Genomic DNA, 24344 nt, shown 5'->3' on the forward strand with positions numbered 1-24344 from the left:
TGTTGAAAACATTTGATTAGTGACATAAAGCAACTTTGTTTCTTTGCATGTCAGGACAGTAGTCATCATGGATATAAACAGCCGCGGATGCTGTGTGTGTGTCGCCTCGCCAAGACTTAAGAACCTGGCAGTTCTTAATGCTCGGGAGGATAGCTCAGGAGCAACGTGCTCGCCTTGGAACCAAGACGACATGAAGCACCACAGGTTCGATCCCCGGGTCCGCGCTTAGAAACCTCTGGTTATTAAGCGCGTTATAAATAAGCTATCAAGTCATATCATATCTTGAATGTCCGGCTTGAGCCGATTTTATAACTGGCTCGGTAGAAAGAAAAAGCGCCCAAACGAGTTTCTTGAGCCTTTGAACTAAAGGTGTGCTCTGTAAAAAGCAAGCAAACTAGTGGTACGGTGTACCAATGATTTATATTACACTCCCATCTCTGGTGTGCCAGAGTGGGTGCGGGGACAGGTGGGGATCAGGAAGTGGGAGGGAACAGCCAGGTTTAGAGGGCTTTCTTAAAGGCCAGACGATCCTCTGTGAGGTGGAGTGAGAGGGGGCGGGAGTTCCAGGAGGTGGATGCAACGAGGGAGAAACGAGCCCCTCCTAGTCTGGAGTACTGGAAAGTGGGGACTACCAGGAGGTGTGCAGAACCTGATCTAAGGGTTTAGGTGGGGTATTTGCGTGTGAGTTTGTTTTGGAGGAATTCAGGGCCTTTCTTGTGGATGGTGCGTGGGTTATGCACATGATGTGTCAGATGGTGGCCCTCCAGTGGAGTGTCCTGAGAGCGGCAGAGATATGTTCTCTGGAGGTGAGTGCCAACAGCAGCCTTGCTGTGGAGTTTTGGATCCGTTGGAGCTTTCTGAGTTGATATGCGTGCACGCCCAGGTAGAGGGAGTTGGAGTAGTCTAGGCCCGAGAAGATGATGGGCAGCCAGTGAAGTATCCTGAGTGTGGGGGAGATGTGTTCTCTGGAGGTGAGTGCCAACAGCAGCCTTGCTGTGGAGTTTTGGAACCGTTGGAGCTTTCTGAGTTGATATGCGTGCGCGCCCAAGTAGAGGGAGTTGGAGTAGTCTAGGCCCGAGAAGATGATGCGCAGCCAGTGAAGTATCCTGAGTGTGGGGGAGATGTGTTCTCTGGAGGTGAGTGCCAACAGCAGCCTTGCTGTGGAGTTTTGGAACCGTTGGAGCTTTCTGAGTTGATATGCGTGCGCGCCCAAGTAGAGGGAGTTGGAGTAGTCTAGGCCCGAGAAGATGATGGGCAGCCAGTGAAGTATCCTGAGTGTGGGGGCGATTTGTTCTCTGGGGGCGAGTGCCAGCAGCAGCCTTGCTGTGGAGTTTTGGATCCGTTGCAGCTTTGAGTTGATATGCGTGCGCGCCCAGGTAGAGGGAGTTGGAGTAGTCTAGGTGCGAGAATATGTTGGGCAGCCAGTGAAGTATCCTGAGTGTGGGGGAGATGTGTTCTCTGGAGGAAAGTGCGAGCAGGAGCCTTGCTTTGGACTTTTGGATCCTTTGCAGTTTTCTGAGTTGATATGCGTGTGTGCCCAGGTAGAGGGAGTTGGAGTAGTCTAGGCGTGAGAGGATGATGGGCAGCCAGTGAAGTATCCTGAGTGTGGGGGAGATGTGTTCTCTGGGGGCGAGTGCCAGCAGCAGCCTTGCTGTGGAGTTTTGGATCCGTTGCAGCATTGAGTTGATATGCGTGCGCGCCCAGGTAGAGGGAGTTGGAGTAGTCCAGGCGCGAGAGGATGACGGTCGTGATTACAGAGACTCTATAGGGGTGGGAGAGATATGGAAAGATCCGCTTGAGAATGCAGTGCTGGACGGTGCATGATCTGGAGACTGCATTGATGTGATGGGAAAGGGCCGAGTCCGAGCTAAAAGTGCATCCCTGGTTTTTGACTGAGGGTGGTTCAGTGAGCGCGGGTCCTACTGAAGGCGGCCATGGGATAGGTTAGGGAAGGAGAGCTGTTTTGCTGCAGATTAGAAATTCGTTTTTTCTGGGATTGAGGAGCCGGTGGTTGTTGGTCACCCAGAAGTCAATGTCTGAGAGGCAAGATGCCAGGTCTGGGCGGGGTGCAGAGGGAGAGCTGGTATTCCTGAGGATGATCTGAGAGGCAAGATGCCAGGTGTGGGCTGGGTGCGGAGGGAAAGCTGGTATTCCTGAGCATGATCTGACTGGCAAGATGCCAGGTGTGGGCGGGGTGCGGAGGGAAAGCTGGTATTCCTGAGGATGATCTGACTGGCAAGATGCCAGGTGTGGGCTGGGTGCGGAGGGAAAGCTGGTATTCCTGAGGATGATCTGACTGGCAAGATGCCAGGTGTGGGCGGGGTGCAGAGGGAGAGCTGGTATTCCTGAGGATGATCTGACTGGCAAGATGCCAGGTGTGGGCTGGGTGCGGAGGGAAAGCTGGTATTCCTGAGGATGATCTGACTGGCAAGATGCCAGGTGTGGGCTGGGTGCGGAGGGAAAGCTGGTATTCCTGAGGATGATCTGACTGGCAAGATGCCAGGTCTGGGCGGGGTGCAGAGGGAGAGCTGGTATTCTTATTCTTGAGGATGATCTGACTGGAAAGATGCCAGGTCTGGGCGGGGTGCGGAGGGAAAGCTGGTATTCCTGAGGATGATCTGACTGGCAAGATGCCAGGTGTGGGCTGGGTGCGGAGGGAAAGCTGGTATTCCTGAGGATGATCTGACTGGAAAGATGCCAGGTCTGGGCGGGGTGCGGAGGGAAAGCTGGTATTCCTGAGGATGAACTGACTGGCAAGATGCCAGGTGTGGGCGGGGTGCGGAGGGAAAGCTGGTATTCCTGAGGATGATCTGACTGGCAAGATGCCAGGTGTGGGCTGGGTGCAGAGGGAGAGCTGGTATTCCTGAGGATGATCTGACTGGCAAAATGCCAGGTGTGGGCTGGGTGCAGAGGGAAAGCTGGTATTCCTGAGGATGATCTGACTGGCAAGATGCCAGGTGTGGGCGGGGTGCGGAAGGAAAGCTGGTATTCCTGAGGATGATCTGACTGGCAAGATGCCAGGTGTGGGCTGGGTGCGGAGGGAAAGCTGGTATTCCTGAGGATGATCTGACTGGAAAGATGCCAGGTCTGGGCGGGGTGCAGAGGGAAAGCTGGTATTCCTGAGGATGAACTGACTGGCAAGATGCCAGGTGTGGGCGGGGTGCGGAAGGAAAGCTGGTATTCCTGAGGATGATCTGACTGGCAAGATGCCAGGTGTGGGCTGGGTGCGGAGGGAAAGCTGGTATTCCTGAGGATGATCTGACTGGCAAGATGCCAGGTGTGGGCGGGGTGCAGAGGGAGAGCTGGTATTCCTGAGGATGATCTGACTGGCAAGATGCCAGGTGTGGGCTGGGTGCGGAGGGAAAGCTGGTATTCCTGAGGATGATCTGACTGGAAAGATGCCAGGTCTGGGCGGGGTGCAGAGGGAAAGCTGGTATTCCTGAGGATGATCTGACTGGCAAGATGCCAGGTGTGGGCTGGGTGCGGAGGGAAAGCTGGTATTCCTGAGGATGATCTGACTGGAAAGATGCCAGGTCTGGGCGGGGTGCAGAGGGAGAGCTGGTATTCCTGAGGATGATCTGACTGGCAAGATGCCAGGTGTGGGCTGGGTGCGGAGGGAAAGCTGGTATTCCTGAGGATGATCTGACTGGAAAGATGCCAGGTCTGGGCGGGGTGCGGAGGGAGAGCTGGTATTCCTGAGGATGATCTGACTGGCAAGATGCCAGGTGTGGGCTGGGTGCGGAGGGAAAGCTGGTATTCCTGAGGATGATCTGACTGGAAAGATGCCAGGTCTGGGCGGGGTGCAGAGGGAAAGCTGGTATTCCTGAGGATGATCTGACTGGAAAGATGCCAGGTGTGGGCGGGGTGCAGAGGGAAAGCTGGTATTCCTGAGGATGATCTGACTGGAAAGATGCCAGGTCTGGGCAGGGTGCAGAGGGAGAGCTGGTATTCCTGAGGATGATCTGACTGGCAAGATGCCAGGTGTGGGCTGGGTGCGGAGGGAAAGCTGGTATTCTTATTCCTGAGGATGATCTGACTGGCACCAGCACAGCTGGAACAGGTGAGATTGTGGAAGTGGATGAATGTGGGGAGGGGCGAAAGGTAGAGGTTGAAGAGGGGAGCGGGAGGCTCCCTGGGGGACTGCATGGGGCAGAGGAGAAAGGATGGATGAAGACAATATGGCAGCGGTCAGAGAGGAAACACAATATCCATCTGAGGGCGGAGTCCCTAATGCCTAGGTCAAATACTTTGTGAGGATGGAGTGGTTGATCGTGTAGAAGGCTGCTGAGAGGTTGAGCGCAGTCCTCAGAGTCCGCTGTTATTTTCAGGTCATCCCAGATAGAGACAGGGGAGGATTCCATTCCATGGAGGACTCTGGACTGGGCAGGGTCAAGAAGGCCGTAGGATTAGGCAAGACACTGAGCTGGGATTATGCTGTGAGATGGGGCGGTAATTGGAGGGGAGGAGGGGGTTAAGAGAGGGCATTTCTAGTAGTGGTTTGATGTGAAAGGTGTTTATGCTGCAGGGAAGATTCCAGCGGGTATTGAGTGGTTGATAATTGATCTTGCGAGGGTGTCTGCACAGGTGGAGAGAATGCCTTTGAGGTGGGCCGGGGGGGCAAGAGTCTCCCGTGGATCCCGAGGGGCAGCTATTGGACAGAAGCCCTGAGAACTCCAAATGGGAGATTGCAGAGAAGGAGCTGAAGGTGCCGCATGTATGGGGCAGTGGACGGGGGCGGTCGGTGAGTGGTCAGAAGAGGGTGATCTTTTAGCGTGGATGGCGAGGTTCGTTTCAATGGCTATATTGAAGTACTTGTCAGAAAGGGTGTCACACAGCGCTTGGGAAAGTGACGGAGAGGGAGAGCACAGGGGGGGTCTTGAACTTAGAGGTGATCTTTAGGAGTTCTTTGCAGGGGTAATTTGCACTGGCGACGCGGGAGGCATGTGTGGCTTTCCTGATTCCAACTATGTAGGCTCTCGTATGTCTTGCAAGAGTGGCTTTGTTTTGGGGGGATGGGCTGGTGCGTCAATGGCGTTCCAGGCGATGGGTGAGGGATTTGAGGGGAGGTCTGAACCACCTGCAGGAAGGACCTGTGCGGTGGGAGGGGGGTCTTGTTGGGGTGAAGGGGGATTGAGCATCAGAGAGCCATTGATCGAAATGGTCTGGGGAGGTGGCTGCTCCCTGGAGGGGGAGATTGGGGAGGGAGGAGAGTAGATGCTTAGTAGAGCTGGATCCTGGGGGAGTTGGCGGGGGGGGTTGGGAGAAGAGAAGGGATGGGGGTGTGGGAGTCAGAGTGAGAAATGTCACCCCCGAAACTCCTCATTGTTTCTCCCAGCAAAGGAACAATGGGGCTGGAAGGAACAATTAGGGGCTCGGGGGGTGAAACACCCAAATATAAAAAAAAACACATTTTAAAGGTCTCGAGAAAAAGACCTTTACAATGCTGGTTTTCCGATCAATATAAAATCGTGCTTTGTAAATTGGTCTTTTTCTCTTGAGACCTTTAAAATGAGGTCTTTTCACATAGAACCCAGAAATCATTTGTTTGTTTCTGGCTACTGATCTGGCGTTGATGAGGATGCAAGAGAGAGGGTGTGGGGGCAAGGTCCTGAGGAGGGGTGCTTATGGAAGGAGATGCTGTATGTAGGGAGGGGGGACATGGGTGGGGTAAGAAGAGGGAGAGGGGCATGAGATGAGAGCGTGGATGATTACAGATGGGTGGGAGTGAGGAGGGTTAAGTGGAGCTACCAGGGGAGACAAAGAGAGGATGGATGGGGTTGGACACATGGGAGACAGGGTAGGAGTGTAGCAGAGTGCCAAAAAATGGGATCACGGGGCAAAACGGGGGAGGAGAGCAGCAGGTTGCAGCTGCGAGTAGCTGACCTTCTGTGCCCGAGCTGAGGTGAGGGTGCCAAAGGCGTTTGGGTGAAGATGGGGGGGTCTGCAGAGTGCAGATGTTTGGCCAAGGCTGTGCCAGCTGCGCTTATGGAAGTGAAAGTTGAGTGGCTGTGAGCGGGGGTTGGGCCAGGAAAAGGAGGATGGAGGGGGATGGGTTTTCAGGGGTGAGGAAGAGAGGATGAACACGGTTGGGCAGGGGTGTAGGATAGAGGGAAGGAAGGGGGTCACAGTGGTAGAGTGGGCAAAGGTGGCGAGAGGGGCTGAAATTGGATGCCTTCGGTTTCTGGGTTTACGGGAGATTGCCAGAGGTGTGTGGGTGAGGGTTGGAGGGTCTGCTGAGTAGGGAGTTTTGGCCACAGCTGTGCGGGCTGCACTTAGGGAAGTGAAAGTTGAGTGTCGGACAGGAGGGGTTTGGGCAGGGAGGAAGGGGAAGGAAGGTGGAGGGGCAAGCGAGGACAAAGGAGGTGGATGGGCAGGCAAGTGGAGTTGCCAGGGGGGGCAGAAGAGGGGTAAGATAGGGTTGGGATAGTGCCAAAAGACGGATGTGTGGGAAAGCGGATCAAGGAGGAGGGTGGTCAGTGAAGAGGTCTTTCAGTGGGGGAAAGGTAGTGGTCTATATGAGGTGTATTGGTGGGAGGGTGCTGGAATGAGAGGAGGTGGCTGAGGCGGAGGGGTGGGCTTCCAGTTCCTGATGCTCCAGAGGGCTTCTCTGTCCTCGGAATTGTTTGTCATGGTGGAGGAATTGGTTAGGAGCGTAAGGGGCGACTAGATTCAAAAGGAGAGTGGGTCCCAATGTGCATAGACCGACATAGAGTGAACGAATTTAGAAGACACTGTATGCAAAATATGGCTACCCTACACAATTAGGATACAAATGGCTACCTTATACCATTAGGCTAAACAGAAATACGTCTGACCAACACACTTAGAATGCAACATACGCTCCCTTTCACTGAAAGGCTAAATGTAAAATATGTTCTTGGCACTTGATGGAGTGATTCTCCACAAACTCTTCCAGAGGTTTGTTCTAACACCCAGTACACATGTTTCTAAGCTGTTTCTGAACCTTCTGTAATAATCTGCTAATGCTTCCTGCGCCGTCTCATCGGGCTTAGTAACCCCTGAGCAGCACCGCCAGCCTGTCTAAATAGTTGGCAGGAGGTTCTTCCTTGTTCCCAATCTTGGCCTAGTCAGTTTTCTGTGGGCAGATGTCAGGGATGGCAGAAACTATCCTCTTTCAAGCCTGAACTAGCGGGTTGCCAGTGTCTGGATCCAAAGCTGGCCAGGTTGCCCGTTCTACGAATCGCTGTTTCACTTCAGGTGGTATCACTATCCTCAAGCGTTGAAGACCTGTCTGCAGCTCTTCAATGTGGCGCTGTGGCTCCTCTCCAATGTTTGGGAGCTCTTTTGCTAGGTTTCACACATCACTGTGTGTCCATGGAACATGTCCAGTAGCAAGATTTGGCTCATGCTGTCATTCCTCTTGGTTACCTGTTGGCGTTTGTTTAAGGGACGCTTGAAGTATTCAAGAGTCTTTTATGTATACTGTCCCTCCCCTCATCATAGACTGAGTATAGGAGGGAGGTATGCCGAATGCCATGTAAAAAAGCCCCCCACCCCCGGTCGCGCAGGTGCGGAGTGCTGGCCCGGTTGAAGTACTTGCAGACGAGCATTCTCTGGTGTTGCGGCTGTCTCTGCCCTGCTCTGGTTGCCGCTTGCATGCTAGTTAAACACTCAATCATATCTTCTGCGGACTCGTTATCCTGCTCTTCTCTTTCTTCTTCTGCCTTCCCTTCTATTATCTGAGGGCATGCGAGCGTGCTTCTATCTGATGCCCTTCTCAATCTTAGGTACTTTATCTGTCCTCTCAGTCTATCCCTAACATCATTCGGTTCCTTAATCTTGCAGTCGTTGCATCTCACATTCGCTTCCTCCAACCATGTTGCAAATGTCCTCCATTGCTTCAGTGTCATCTTCCATCTTGTTTTTCTACCACCCGTCAGCCTGCTCCCAAGGTGTCTAGATCGAAAGTCTCCTCAAACGGAACAGAGTATTCTTATTCTGTCGTGCCAAAAAGTCCCAGGACTCAAAAAAAAAAACACACATACTACTATGAAAATTGCTAAACATATAGTGGGCGGGTGATCTTCTTGCAGTACTTCTCGCTCTGATTGAACACGTGCCAGTACCTTCAAATTTGCAACGGTGATGAATACCATGGTCTTAGCTGCCTTGTTAAAGCTGAAATCTGCTTCTCCTGCTGATTCGATCCTGGATCTCTCTCACAAACTAGCTCCCCTCATTACGGAAACTCTTGAATATTCATTCGCCACTGGCTATATCCCCCAAGTCACTCAAGCAAGCTATGATTTCTCCCTTGTTGAAAAAACCTCATCTTGACTATGCGGCTGTGGAAAATTACTGCCCTATATCCCTTCTTCCTGCCATGATGAGATTACTCAAATCCATTGCCACCCCCCGAGCTCTCTGCCTATCTCGAGAGTAAGCATATTCTCCATACCCTTCAGGCTGACTATCGGCCTGGTATGGGCACTGAGTATGTGATGGATGGTGGCTCTTATTGATGATATTGCCAGGCTTCATGACCGCAGAGAGGTGGGTGCTCTTATTCTTCTTGACCTCTGCTCGGCCTTTGACACTGTTGATCATCAGAGACTTCTCTGGTGCTTTTTTGATGCGGGAATCTCAGGTGTCCCCCTCAAATTGTTTTCTTCATTTCTTTCTAATTGAATACAGACGGTTTCTCTTCCCCCTTTTACCTCGCACCCATTGTACTTTGCGGGGTCCCTCAGGGCTTTGCCCTCTTCCCACTACGTTTCAACTTGTATATGTTGGCTCTGGCCAAACTTATTTCTAGTTACAGGGGGCGCTTTTTGACTTACGCAGATGATACACAGATTCTCTTCCGTCTAAATGTCCCTATGGAAGACTCTCCCCAAAAACGGAAGGACTGCCTCTCGGCATTAGGGATCTGGATGGCCAATAATTGGCTTAAGCTAAATGCCGAGCAAACAGATTTCCTGGTGGTTGGCTCTATCTCTGCAAGACAACTTTGGACTTCAGAATACTGAACCATGTCCTTTGGCCCTTGTCCTGAACCTTCTACCTCATTTAAGAGTCTGGGCATTAAAATCATGGCCTCTGGCTCTAGAGAAGCCCAAGTTTCCGCAATTTGCCAAACTGGTTTAGTCAAACTCAAAGGGCCTCATTACGACCCTGGCGGTACGGGGTAAACGGTGCCGTAAAAGGTGCCGGCGCCGTTCACCCCGTACCGCCTCATTATGAGGTCTCCTCGCGGGACCCAGGAAGTAACGCCTGGTCAAACCAGGCGTGCTTACTGGGTCCCGCGAGGGAAAGAAGGAGCAAACAACGGGCCAACTCGTAATGGCCCGTTGTTTGCTCCCTCTCCCATTCCCATTCAGCCCTATGGGGGCTGAAATGGGAATGGGGAAGGACCGGGTCCGGGTCCTTGGAGGGAGGAATTACCGGGCCTTCCAAATTTGGAATGGCCCGGTAATTCCTCATTCTGAGGACCCGGACGCGATTTCGGCGGCAGCCATGCCGCCAATAGCGGCATGGCTACCACCGAGGTCGTAATGAGGCCCAAAGTGCTGAAGAAGGTTCTTCCCTTTCTTCCGATTGATTCCAGGTAAAAAATTGTGACCGCTGCTATCATGAGATCAATCGACTATTGTAATGGGATCTATCTTGATCAACCGGAGGCTCTGCTTTAACGTCTTAAGATCTTTCAAAAACTCTGCAGCTAGGCTTCCCCTAAATGCTCTCAGAATGGCCCACTCCCATGACCTTCTTCACTGCCTCCATTAGCTCCCTGTTAGGGGCCGAGTGAAGTTTAAAACTTTATGTATTGTTCATTGCGCCATTTATAACACTGAGGTGGAGTTTCTCCAATCCAGACTCTCATCGCACCAACCTAACAGGTCTCTCCAATCAGCCAATCAGTCTTTGCTGGTTGCTCCTCGCTTTCAGCAGGCTCGAGCTGGAGGCAGATCTTTCTCTGTGCTTGCTCCATCGCTGTGGAATGCTCTACCTCCTCAGATTCGGGGCATCCCCATTTACACTTCCTTTCAAAAGCAGCTAAAAACTCTTCTTTTCTAATTCCCGCTTGCAATCTCACTCTCTCTTTAGCGTCTTGATACAATACAACACTTCAATTGTTTTATGCCCATTTCTGGCCCTACTATTTAACACTCCCCACGTTTTCAATTACCCTGTTACCCAGGTGTCCCTGTACCATTCGCTCTTTGACTCCCCCTTTTTGCGATGCTTAGAGAGGTGGGAACAGATACCCAGACACATTGTGGAGGGGTCCTGACAGGGTTATGGGGTGCTCGATCTACAACCATCTGTCATTATTCTGGATTTAATAGTTTATACTCTCAATGTGCCCTTTTGCTGTTCTCTCCTCTTTGTTACCTGAGACACAAATAGAGATAACAGAGAGGTTCCTTATGGATACCTTCTCTTTCCAGGACCTGAATGCCTTTAGTCCAATATCATAAAAACATAAAACCAGCCTGTCTAATCCATTAATTATAGTATTTTTCCAGACCCGGAGCAAAAATAATAAACAATCGCTAATACCATCAGCATAAAAATGCCAAACACAAGCAACACCCAAGGCCGGCTGAAACTACAAGCTCAGCATATTCCCAGAAGGCACTTGCTCAGTGTATAAAGGAAATAGCAAATGTTGCCTCACACCAATAGTTAGTTGGGAAAACCCTCAATAATGTATGCTAGGGTGAAGTGCATATGGGCATGTTGCGGGTATCAGAAGGGCAGAGAACTCTCATATCCGGGAATATACTTATGAACACTGCCCCAATCTTCATTCCAGCTCCTGAGACCATGATACGTTCCCATCAAATAACATCATCCTCCTTCTAATTTTCTCACATGGGGGTTCATTCGTTCACACTACCAAAGCACAGGAATTTACAATTGGATATCCTTGAGCTGACTCACCTTATTCAAGATGCCGACTCAACCCATAGATCTCCTGCGATTCACCCGATCGAGATTAACATCGCTGCAGAGAATGCACCGCTTTGAGATGACTCAACCTGTGTAGATGCTAAAGATCTACTGGATACCAACGATTTGAAGCACCCTGACACTGACTATTGGGTGTAATCAAAGGCCTCAAACCAACCAAATGGAAGTAGCCAATGCGAAACCAACCCGCCAGCATTCATAAAAATAACCTTCACACCAGAAATGCGCCTACTTATGCAGACTGTGTGGTCTCTGCAAGTAACACTGTCATTACAAAAGGAAAAGCAGCATTTTAATTCACAATAGTAGAAGATAATCAAAGGTCCCTTTCACATGAAAAATAGAATTTTTAAACAATGACACAAAAACCACTTCTTTGCATGTGTGTTTGCAAGTTAAAGCAAGACATGAGAAAAATCTTGCCCTGCCAACATAAAAATGTCAAGGAAAAGACATGGTGCATGTTGACAAAAAAGAATGTATATTGTGTCTCGCATGCAGAATACCAGCAAACTTTTGAAAAGAAAAGCTCACCTTGTTTTCACGAAAAAGTTTCTTAGGCCCAAGGCAGACCCTGTTTGCTTGCTGTGGGATATATGTCACAAAGAACTCCCCCACGGATAGCCTAGTTTACATCCCGAAGCTATTTTCCAACTGCAATGAAGTGTGGTTGCTCAGAGGTGTTGAAGACAGACTCTCTCGAGACTTGGTGTCTTTGAAAGGGCACTGTACAGAGACAAATGGCCCTGGCAGGTGCATCCCTGGAATGTAGACCAGAGGGGTGAAGACAGGGGCTACAATTACGGGAGGCTGGAACTCCAACTTCAAACGCCAAACGCCAAACACAAAGATAGTAATAAAAACTCTGGTTATCGGCTGGCCCGGAGTGGCAAATGGCGTGGAGAAAGGGAAGCTCATATTTGCACATTTAAAGATTCCCTTTGTTTAAAAGGACTATTATCATTAAGGCATTTTCTCAACAACCATAAATTGGATTTTCTATCTATATGTGTAATATTTTAGATAATTTCCAGGCGATTTTGGTGATCGACTCAGGGAACTGTAATGGCCATCTAAAATGGGTTTCTGGCTGATCTGAAAATGGTGAACAGGTGGAGGGTGTAAGAATATGGGGAATAAATTGCATGTTCCCAACAGTTATACTTTTTGGGGAAACAGCAGCAAATCCCCACACGGCTGTGCAAAATGGTACAGACCTGGCTGTCATCTTATTTAATTCCCCATGATTAGCTGAATTGGAAAATATACATATTATAGCACTAGCAAGTACAATTATGAAGGTTTCCATATGCCTAGATTTTTGCCAACATTTGACATGAGAACAAATGGGGATTGCAAATGAAGCTGCCATATGTCTGCTCCAGACTCTTAAACCAATCTGTAGAGAGAGGCGGTGTTGGGAGGAGAGAGAAGGGTGACAGTCCAATCCTATTTGCGAGAACTCTTGCAAGGTACTCCCCCCAAGACTGTAAACTTGATGGTCTCATCACTGTTATATAACATGGAATGCACTATGAGGAAGGAACAGAGCTGCTGAAATTTACCATCGGGGAAAGCTGCTGAAAATTACCATCTGACAGCTGCAAGGAAACACCAGAGGAGATTGCTGAGAGTGCATCTGGGTGGACCTGTCTATTACTAGAAAGGCCTAAATGCTGACTGGGTCCTATGATGGAGAGTGGGAGGCCATCCTTGAGAGTGGAGTGACCAGACCCGTGCCGTATCTTTCCAGAGGGTCCTGACATGCAGCTGGCTGTCCTAAACTTTAAACAGGGGTTTAAAGTAGACTAGAGCCCTTTGTAATTAAAAGTTGGAGTAATGTGCTGGCCTTAAATCCTTTCCCTTTATAGTGGGCGTAGGTTGACTGTGTAAATACTTAGCCTATTTAACAAAAAATGTTTAATCTTTTGTTTTCCAATTTTTTAAATCTTTATTTGTGTTGGTTGTTGATCACAACCTTTCAAATATAATAATTTACATAACAAACATTGCTTTTGATCACTGGAATACATTATTTGACAGTAAGTGCAAGATAAACATATCAGAGAGATATACAAGAGATACACAGCCCGAAAACAACACCAATAAATAATTCTTCAGCAAGTTTTAAGATATAAAGATTACAACACTCTTAAACAATAAATATATATGTCTTCATTGGATTTAAAGATGGATAGATTATACAGCATTAAAACAATAAATATATCTTCATTTCATTTTAAGCTCCTATCTCAACAGGCTATGGACATTTAGGGGTTTTCAGTTGTTTATCACAGTATATCTTACCATCAATCCAGGTTTACAACACAAATGTAGCTTCGCCTGGGCTTAACGAACAGTTATCAAGACATTTAAAAATAGTTCTAAAACATCATATTAAGATAGACAGTAAGACATTTCTGAGATTTCCTGAGGTATTTAATTAGTAATATGTATCAGTACTAATAGACTACATAGCAAACAATATGTGGCCATGCCCCTGATCAATAACTCTAGAGTATAATACACTTCCACTCAACAATTTGACACCCTACTTCAAAATTGGACCTATACCCCTATTCATTGAGTCTGGGGTGTAGTACGTTGAGTATGTTACAGGTTAGATCCGAGTAAGCATCGTTTCTAAAGACCCCTTTGAACCATGTTTCCTGAGATGTTTTGGCAGTAGGTTCAATGTGAATCTTTAATGCCAGCAGATAATATTTAAAGATATATGATTTGCATTAAAAATCCTGCACCACATTTGGTCTTGATTTATTGTTATACATTTGCAAAAATGCTTGTGAAATAATTCTTAATGAGATCAATTGTGGGCATTCTACAAACAGATGTTTTAATGTTTCCATTTGATCTGCTTCATTGCAGACCTACATGTTGTAATGCAATGCACATGCTATTTATACTCTTGTAGGCCACAGGTTAAGGCATACTCTCATTAGAATTGCTGCATATTTGTTATCAGGGAATTTTAATAGATACATTGGCGTTTGGTGAAGTGCTTTCAAACAAAATTCTCCAGGATTAAAAATGGTGTAACTGTTGCACTTATCCCAAATTGCACACTAGTCCCACTGCCATAGTTTTTTTTTTTTTTTGCCTTGTCAGGGTTCTCCACAAGTAATTGTTCACTGATATTTGCCTTTTTTAAGACTTTCACGCTGTAGATTTTCCACGTATTTAAGGATTTATCAGTTTTTCCTTCTAATGCAGCAGAGAGAAGCGGGATTAGGTTAGCCTGCTTTGTCTGTACCATAATACATTTCCTAAACAACGATACAGATTGCCAGCCTACCATAGAATCCAATGAAACCAGTCCCAGTTTATTGAATAATAGCCATTGGTATGTGTTAGGCAAGAATTGATGTAGTAACCCTGTGTGAGACTAGACAACCCTTGTCCTCTTGTTATTAGGAAACCCACCTATTGGTATAGGTCTGTACTACACAAGTTGGTAGTGTGACTGAGCAGCCAGACTTATCTCACGAGGGGTAAATGTGAGCTGTAGCATTGAAATTCACAAATACAAGTATCCATATAACACACTCAAGGTTTTTAGTTAAAATAATTATTTATTTATTTAAAGGTTATTCTTAAATAAGCATTCTTTAAAAAGGGCAATATGCAACAATCAAAATGCACTTCAAAATTCTTTCCAGAATCAATACAAAGTAAGTAGATACTCTTTAGAGGTGTTTCTTACACACTTCCTACACCCTGAGGTGACTTTACGAACTAGGACAGTAATGGCATTTACATATCACTTGCACACTTTGGTAGATTCTGGGGTTGGCAGAAAGGAAAGGTTAGAGGAAGGAAAAAGGTTAAAACAGGTTCTCAGAGTCTGTGAGCACTTTAAATCTTCCAATGAAGTCTAGATAAAAACCTTTCCCAGGAATACTAGTTTAAAACTAATGCATCGCCTACACGGGACAGTAGCTATCAAAATCACTGGGTTAGAAGTGTCTGCAGGGAGCCAGGACAGCTAAAGTGAATTGGAACAAAGTGTATGAAGCTGAGGCACTTCTTAGATAGTAACGGTCTTGCACAAAGTTAGAGAGTTTGTTGAAGAAAAATCACTGTACGGTCAAAAGCTGTTACACTTGTGAAAGTTAGAGCTGAAATCAACAGTAGAAAAGTAGCTACTGCAAGTCTCAACTGAGAAGAGCAAGCTACAGACAATGAGGCAAGTACCCCAAAGTCAGAACAGTACCTTTGGCTAGAAGCAGAGTGGCCTAGCTGGCTCCTGTCTGGTTGCAGCAATGCAGATCCCGGGCCTCATTACAACTGTGCCGGTCCAGTAACAACAGTGCCTGTAAGCCTATCGGCACCATTGGTACCGGACCGGCACAGTACAACTCTCCGGGCGGGTGCCGTCCCACCCGCCAGGATCAGACCTGCCAGGCGGGACAGCACCCGCTCGCAGAGTTCTCACGGGAGTTGTTAACAGTGCTGGTGCTCCCGTGTCCCCATCCCCATGGAGTCCTATGGGACTCCATGGGAATGGGGATTAACAAAATTACCAGCGCCTGACTTCAGGTGCTGGTCATTTTTTTTGGGTCTGGTGGCAACACGCCGATCTCACCGACAGGGTTAGAGCCAGATCCGTAATGAGGTCCCCTATGTTCCTGGGCCTCAGTTGTGGGGACAAGAGGGAGGACGTCTGAGGACTCCGGTAGCATTTCGATGGTCAGCGGCAGCTACGGCCTCTTTTCGGATCAGCAGCACTTCATGGTTTCAGCACTCAGTAAACAGCACCACCACGGATCTTGGACACCAGTTGGGCTTCCTTCACTCCTTGAGTCCTGTACTCCAGTGAGGTGACTAGAGCTTGGGTCGTCCTGCTTCTGGGGGATCCTGGGGAGACTCCTGGAGCTTTTGGCTGGCTTACATACGCTGCACTCAACTACGGATTTCTCGACCACTGGAACTCAGTTCCTACAGCAGCAAAGAAGTACAGCCAGTCGAGGAAGGTCTTCCAGCAAAGTTCGTCCCAGGGTTACTTGGTGTTACGTATTCCACGCGGAATGACAGCGCTGGTTCATCCACGGCGTTCACGCGAAGAAGAGCACACTCACAAGCTCCCCTCTGGAATCGATACAGGTTGCCATGGCACTTGTTTGCACGCCGGCGCGTCTCGTGTCAGCTGACACCTTGCAGGCGTAAGGAACATGCACCTAAACCACGCCCCTCTGTACTTTAAAGCACTGCTACTCGTACAGCTCTCTGCTGCTAATTGTAGCATTACTCTCCTTGCGGTTACGTTCCGTATTCCCTTCTGACTTTCAGTCAGTGCTCTATTTTTGATCTTCTGGTTCCCAACATTTGGCTATTCAATTTGGACTGCATTTGGATACTCCTTGGGCTTGGTTATGCCCACTCCTTCACTGACCCGGACCTCTTCACAGACTGCCTTCCTTTTTCCTCAGTGACTTCCTGGTACTACAGCCCACTAAGGTAATTGGTTGTCCTCTGTTCTCATCCACGGCCTTTTTCTGGTTCCTGAGGCCATTTCACCTGCTGCTATCCTGAACTGTGCATTCTAGTAAAAAAAACACTGTGCTGGATTTTTCCGTTATCCTTAACTTTGGAACTTGGTTTCTACATCCTCTGGGACTTCAACATTCTACAGTGAACTACTCTCCAAGTGCATATTGACGCTTTCCGGTACATGCACCAACCCGTCACTAGTGCGTCCCTCGTGCAGCCTGGGTTAGTCTCCTGTACTAACCTACCTTTTTATTATTTTGTCCTTTCGTCGTTTTCCCTCTATTTGGACTTCATTCAATCCTGCCAGTTTCCCTTCAGGTCTGTGTTTGAATTATTTATCCATTTGTTTCTGGGATGCTCTGGTGTATTACATTTATGTAGAGGGTAATAGTTTATTTCTTTTGTAGGTTAATCCTATAGCAGAGTCCACTTCTCAAATCCTATCTAGGTACTCCTTAGTACTATTTGTTTTCTTGCATTCCTTCATACCTTGGCTCCTCTAACCATCTTTGTATTTCTTTGCAGCATTGGTTGGCGGTGTGTGTTCTCCCCGCTCTTTTAGGTGATCGGCAATTCTGCCTGTTCAGGTTGAAACAGCAGTAGGGCACATCGCAGAAAAGAGCCCCTCCTTGAGGAAGCCTGAATCTTAGAATTCAGGGGGTGTCGGGTAGTCTTGTGAATATCTGTGGAAACTACCGTCTCCAAGGTCGCCTATCTACAGGCAGTGATCAATTACCGGAGCGGTGAGTAACACTTGGTCCCACTAACCCAAGGAAAGAAGTCCTCCCTTCCAGAGCTTCTCTTGTCCAGAGCTTCTCTTGTCGATCAGAAAAAAGAGTTTCTACACAGCAGCAGGGCTTAACCGGGCAGTTCAACGGTCTAGGAGGATGCAGCAAGCTCCGTTCACGGTTTCTTTGTCGGTTGTTCTTCAAAGTGGTCGACTCTGTCTTCAGTACAAGAAGCTTCCCCTTTTAAGCAGTTTTTTCCCATTCATGTACATCCTAGCTGTCACCCACACAGCAGGGTGGCTGTCCTGCAAGGACCACCCAGCCAGCCAGCCAATCAGGACTGGGTGCATTCAGGTTTCCCTGGAGACAAAGGACATGTGAGTTTCAGGCACCTCCCACACTTCCTGCCCTTGGAGACACAATGGAGCCAGAGGCGGGTTTCAGTACTGAAGTCCGCCAAAGGCATAATGAACAAAGGGCTCAAACCTGGATTGGCGCGCAGAATAAAACCAAAGAAAGACCTCACAAACAAGAAATGGCAAAAAAAGAAGACAGTGGCCATTTTGGCACAATGGTCACCCCAATTATTCACAGTTTTCTGTCTCACTTCCCCAACAGAGACCAAGGCAGGGGGGCCTAAAAACAAACTTCTAAATCACCCTGCGTTTATTTTCAACCCAAAGTGTGAGTGAAATCATGATTTCTAAATATAGAATTGTGATTTGTGTTCTTTTCAACTCACTTGTGTGATTTATTTATGTTCAGAGAAGTTCATTGTGTTGTGCCACAAATAAAGTAGCGTTTGACATTTCAGTACGAGTTTCATAACATCTAATTCAAATAAATATAAATATATATCCTGCACAGCGGCCTGGTTCTTGGCTCATTGGTGGCTCGGGGGGAGGGATCGAAGAGGCGTGATATGCATCAGAAATAGGGCTGAATAAAAGATTCCATTAAACAGTTTGTTGCGTGACACCTTGAGTGGGGAGGGAAGGAACTCCCTGTGCATCAGTTGAAAATGGATGTAGAAAAAAGTCAGAATTAGAGAAGAAAGGAATTAGCTAGTGGAGCGAGTGAGCCAAATAGAAGCTGAACTATTAGAGTCAGCGAATTGTAGGGATGAGCAAGACAAAGAGATTACTCTCCTGAATGAAAAGTGCCTTGAATATGCACGCAGCATACAAGGCTCACAGAGGGAGAATAAATCACTTCAGCAGGAGCTGCAGCAAACAAGATATCGGTTGATAGCTCAGAGCCGGGTGTTTGACGCTAATCAGACCTTAGTGTCAGAATTAAAAAGCCATCTCTCTGACTACCACCAGGAAATACTGAAATAGAGACACATGGGTGACAGAGCCTCACCAAGGAAATTTAACATTATAAACACGCCCTGAGGCACTCTGATCAATCAAGATATGGGACAAGGCCCATTGATCAAGATGAGGCTCCCCTCTAGGCATGGGCCTCATGCCAGTCATTTACACCCCTCCATGTACAAATGGGAACCAACCTCATGCATGCTACCTATCAAGAACAGGGCAACATGAGTCAGTTAGACTTACCCAGGCCTAACCCAACTGATCCAGAAGGCCAGTGCCGGTCTGATATTGATTCATCTCTACCACACAGGGTAGGAATAATACGGTAAGTACTTCAGACCATGAAAACTCTTATGATGAGAAAGTCAGGGGGTTAGATTGGCTGAAGATGAGACTACAGAGAGATGCCCTAGCTCGCTTCGCTGGAGAAGAACCTTTAAAGCTTCAGCCCAAGAGGGGCATTTTAAAAACCTCTGTATATTCAGGACAAGTGGGGGAATTCCCCAGACTCCCCGGAAGGAGGGATGAGGGAACGGGTTTCTATCCTGGGCCTAAAAGTAACTCCAGGCAGAGTGGCCCTGAGAGTTCACTATTGTCCAGGCAAGAGGCGTACAGACCCTGTGGTTCTGGGAGATATGCCCAGTCTCAAAGAGATAGGGAGCGCCTAGAAGACAGGGAAATATTTCCAGTCTCAAAGAGTTAGGGAGTCCCTAGAAGACAGGGAAGGGAGCAGCAGGAGCTCTGAGTCAGAAGGTGAAAGGACTCGGGTGCAGAAGAAGAAAAAGGCAGGGCAAAAGAGCAAGGGATTTGTGAAAGGCCCAATAAGACAAATCAAGGCCATAAAGAGCTTCCTGACCACATACCACAACAATGCCAAATATTCGGTATGGGAGCGTCTGGAAGCACTTTATGAGCAGATGATGGCATCCTTCCAGACCAGGAATGTTGTGAATTGTGTAGCATTTGCTAAATGGTCTTTCTCACCTCTCACCTGAGCACTCCAGTTTGTTTGCAGGATTGCAGGACCAGGATCATTATAAATGGTCAACCTATAAGGCGGCCATTTGAAAACATTTCTCCAAACACAGAAACCCTCAGGAGGCCCGTAAGGCTGCATATAACTTGCAGTGTGGGGAAGATCAGGCGCCTAGGGAGTTTGTGCAGGAGTTAAAGCGGGCATTTGCTCAGACTTCCCGGTGGGTGAACACAAATAGTATGGAGTTCATAACTACATATTTCCATCTTCTCCCCAAATACATCCGGACTCAGTGCATGATTTTCACGAGCCTAGGACCCTGGAGTGGGTGATTGAATCGGCCACCTGGCTCTATGAGGTCCAAACACCTGCTGAGAGTAAAAATACCACCAAACCCCCCAAACCATCTAACATCGCCGCTGCTGCGAAGGTGGCAGAGGTAGAAATGACCCCTCCATTGGATCTGGAGACATAGGGGCCTAAAAGTAACCCTCCTGCCAATAAGCAAAATGGAAGGCAGAACGGACACTGCAACCCAGCCCAATCGAATGGTAGTCAGGCACGTGCCCAGAACAATGATCCCTCTGACCCTGCTACCTATATAAGTCCTAGGGGTATGCATACACTCCGCCACCTATCAGGTAGGTACTGCTCCTGGAAACGTCCGGCCAATCTTTGCCAGAGTATGCCTGAACAATGGAAGGAGCTTCATCAGCGAAGAATTATTCAGGAAACTCCCAAAAGATCAGACCATTCCCACATTTAAATTGATTTACAAATGGGAAGTAGGTCTGGAAACCCCAAATTCTAAACGTCTCCTGCCTAGCAGGTGTATGCTAAAAATTCCCATTGGCGACAAAAGCATAGAACATAATTGTTGGGTCGTGCGAGATGTTCCTTCCGCCTTTTATATGGGAAGTGACATTCTCAACCGATTCGCAATCAATTTGGACTTAATCAATAATAAAGCCTGGTCTGGAACTAGGGGGGGGTAACCCCATGTGCTTGGACAATACGGAAAAAGCATTATGGTCAGCTCAATTGCTGCCTTATGCCGTTGAAGTTCAAGTGCAAGAAGAGGTTCGCATCCGAGGACAAGTGCGGCATTTCACTATTGCCCTCAAAATGAAGCAAAGAAAGAACCTCAAGCACCTGGACGCCTACATACGTTTAAATTCCCATCTCCAACAACAAGGTTTGTATTTATATCCAACACCTCTAGCAGACCGAGAACACAACGCCATCCGAATATTGGTGTATAACAGCAACCCTCGAAGTATTTCTTTGGCGCAGACACCTTTATTGGAATGGCGGTTGAGGCCCAACATTATTCTATTGATTTAGGTAGTGAAATCATGGGACCAATCCCAAACAACTGTGTCAACATCAGCGGCAGTATTCCTCCAGAAAAGATTTTTACTAGGCATGAGGGGAATTTCATAGTGTACTCTTCCGGCCGCTGCAGGGTGGAAGAGGTGACCTGTGACATTAGGAGGGAGGAGGTAGTGCTCAGAGACAAGGAACACTATCTCAAATCCCCGGTACCTACTTTCCAGGTCAACAGCATCAAAAGATATCTCTCCAAACAACTGGAAGATACCGCTGAAATGGCCAAGCCTGAGGTCTTTCCAGGTTTCAAGCAGATGGTCGAGGAAAGGATCAATCTTGCTGATGCCTGTGAGACTGAGGAGTAAAGACAAAACCTAAAACAGGTCTTCCTGGAACTCCAAGATATCTTTTCAGTGCAATCATACGACTGTGGATGCACATCCATTCATTCAACCACCATTCCCACGCACCGTAGGATAGCTGTTCCAGTGTTTGTGAAACAATACTGATTACCTCTCGCATCTATGGAGTTACTCACAGAGAATATTAAGAACTTAGAATCCCGTGGGATAATTCATCCAATCCACAGTACCTTCAACAGCCCGATACTGGGGATTCTTAAACCTAATGGCCAATGAAGACTATGTGCGGACCTGAGGCAGTTGAACAAATGGGTCCGCATGTGAAGATGGCCCCTTCCCTACATTGATCAGGGGCTAGCACAGATCCAAGTTGTACACCACCATTGACCTGACCAGCGGTTAATGGAAAGTTCCTGTGAGTAGGGAAGACCAGGACAAGTTTGTCTTTACCTTCGGCGGTAGCAGTACATATGGATCCTTTGGATACATAAACTCAGGCAATGAGTTCAACATCTTCCTACATAAGACCATGCCCAATTTGGGCGAAGGGGGAAACCTGGCCTATGTGGATGATGTTTTGATCAAGAGCTCAACTGTGGAGGAACATGTAGCAGAAATCAACTATGATCTAACCCAGTTGCAGAAAGCCAGAGCAAAACTGTACTTTCAGAAGGCACAGAGGTGTAAGACCTGAGTGAACCTCTTAGGGCATGAGATTCTCCCCTAAGGGACTTAAACCACTGTCGAAGAAGGTGGAAGCCTTATTGAAATTAAAAGACCTGACAACTCTGCAAGAATTACGAATCTTTCTTGAACTCACTAATTATAGTCTAAAGTTCATTGAAGACTATGCCAATGTCCCTTGACCCTTGGTCCATTTATCAAAGGCTGGAGTTAAGTGGGAGTGGGGTCTGGAACAATCCGAGGCAGTTCAACAACAGAAAAGAAGTCTTTCCCAGGCTCCTTGTTTGGCTTACCCCATAAAGAACAAGGAATTTTTCTTGTTGACATGGTTCTCAGATACTTGCCTAACAGTGGTATTGTACCAAAAGCATGACAAGGTCAAAAAGGTCATCTCATACGCAAGCAAGACTTTGTCCTCCGTGGAGGAAAGATTTTATGATTGCGAGAAGGCACTCCTGGCAACGGTGTGGGTGTTATAAAATGACTGCCCATTTATTCAACTGGAGCACATCATTGTCGAGATACCTCACCAACCCTTGCAATATCTCCAAAGTGACGGAATCCGGTGGGGAACATTAGTAATTCCAGGATTACTTCCTGAATTCTGTCCATGCAAGGCTTTCCTGTGTAGGTCAGATATGGCTAAAACAAGAAGAGTCCCCTAGTGCAAGGGTTGATAGACTTGCATGATTGTGCTCAAGAATAAAATCTCAAGGACAAATGTCTAATGACCAACCACAACATGGAGGCGTACTTAACTTCCCCCACACAAGGTCTATGAAGATGACATGAGTCAGGTGACACCCATAGTTTATGTGGATTGGTGCTCCTACCATGTTGATAACAACAGGGACAAATAACTAGTGGCTGGCATTGGGAATACCTGGATGAAGGATACCCCATAACCCTCGGCTGGTTACAAAATAAGACCCCGGAGTAGAGTTGATGGCCGTTCATCAAGCCATTCTCACTGCAGTGCACCACTAACTCAATGAACTGGTCATAATCACTGAATCTGATTATGTGAGGAATGGATTTGTGGAGCACCTGACATGCCAAAAATAAACCGTTAGAGCATGGCAAACTGATCTAGTGAATTGACAATCTGGTGACCTCCAATGAGATGACCATCTTTAGTAAGTAGATAAAAGAGGTAATTCCAAAATAGAGGGGCCAAATAAGATTGGGAATGACCTGGCTGAACAACTGGATAAAACCAGAGCTCTGCTGGGTGAAATCCAAGTTGCTGGTGTCATCAGATCACAAACGCGTGCGAAAATAGACCTCTCAACTGCCCAGTAGTGTAAAGATACCCCAGATGCTGATTTCATCACTGCAAAGAAGGATGACCCAATCATTGTGAAATGTTATCAACACATTGAAGACCCAGTGAGCTTTCCTCTAACATAGTCGAATTGTACCAGTAAAGAGGTTCTCCAGGTGTTGATGACGTTTTCCAAGATGTTCCAGATCCAAGACAGTTTGTTGGTAAGGTGAGCCCTATCTGGCTGTGACCAGAGGGTAGTACCTACCTCATTCCTAAGCCTGATGTTGAACCATGCCCATGACACGGCCACTACCAGTCATAGGGCGTGTCACACGTTAGAAATCTTGCACAAGGTTGCCTACTGGCCACACATGGGCCAGGATCTTGAGACTTACCTCAAGGGGTGTCTTGTGTGTGCTCAATTTCAAACTAGTTCACTCACACACACAGAGCTCCCCTACAAAAAAGCAGAATGCCACTGCCTTGGTCAGATTTGCAAGCCGGTTTCATAGGGCCAGTGATTAGCTCCTCTGGAGGAAACAAGTACATGTTGACTGTGACATGCTTGTTCACAGAGAGGGTAGAATGTATTCCAGCCCCGAATTGTAAGGCGGAGACATCTGTGGCACTAATGATCGATGTCCCAGGAGGATAGCTCAGTGGCAACGTGCACGCCTTGGAAACAAGACGGCATGTAGCAATGCAGGTTCGATCCCCGGGTCCACGCTTAGAAACCTCTGGGTATTAAGTGTGTTAAAAAATAACCTATCATATCACATCTTCTCTCGTTTTGGCCTCCCGCAAAGGATGAATCGGACCGAGGAAGCTATTTTACCAGTGAGGTGATGGCAAAGATGTGGTAGATTCTAGCAGTAAAAAGAAAACTCCACATTGCCTACTGCCTGGCCTCAGGCGGGGGGTGGGGGAGTAGAGAGATACAACAAAACAATTGTGAGTATCTTAAAGAAGTTTGTGGCAGACTTTGGACCCAGTTGGGACATCCGATTACCGGTCGCCCTGATGGCTTTTAGGGCTACATCATTTTCTGCAACATAGATGTCTCCATTTGAGCTCATGACTGGACGTAAAATGGTGTTACCTCAGCATCTACTCTACCGAACATAGGAGCAGACACTGATAAATGTGTCCATGACTCATGAATACATTGAAAATTTAAGGAAGCACCTCCAGCACACTTATGCCGTGTGCAATTTAGAAAGGTTGGCTGAA

General features: G+C 47.6%; 1 long non-coding RNA gene across 1 annotated transcript in view; it reads left to right on the top strand.

Moving 5' to 3' along the window:
• Positions 1-24344, top strand: part of LOC138581989 (uncharacterized) — a 246759-nt gene that overhangs the window by 221227 nt on the left and 1188 nt on the right. The window lies entirely within an intron of this gene.

Source organism: Ambystoma mexicanum, chromosome 3q, assembly GCF_040938575.1.
Source record: "Ambystoma mexicanum isolate Mex_15411 chromosome 3q, UKY_AmexF1_1, whole genome shotgun sequence".
NCBI classification, from domain to species: domain Eukaryota; kingdom Metazoa; phylum Chordata; class Amphibia; order Caudata; family Ambystomatidae; genus Ambystoma; species Ambystoma mexicanum.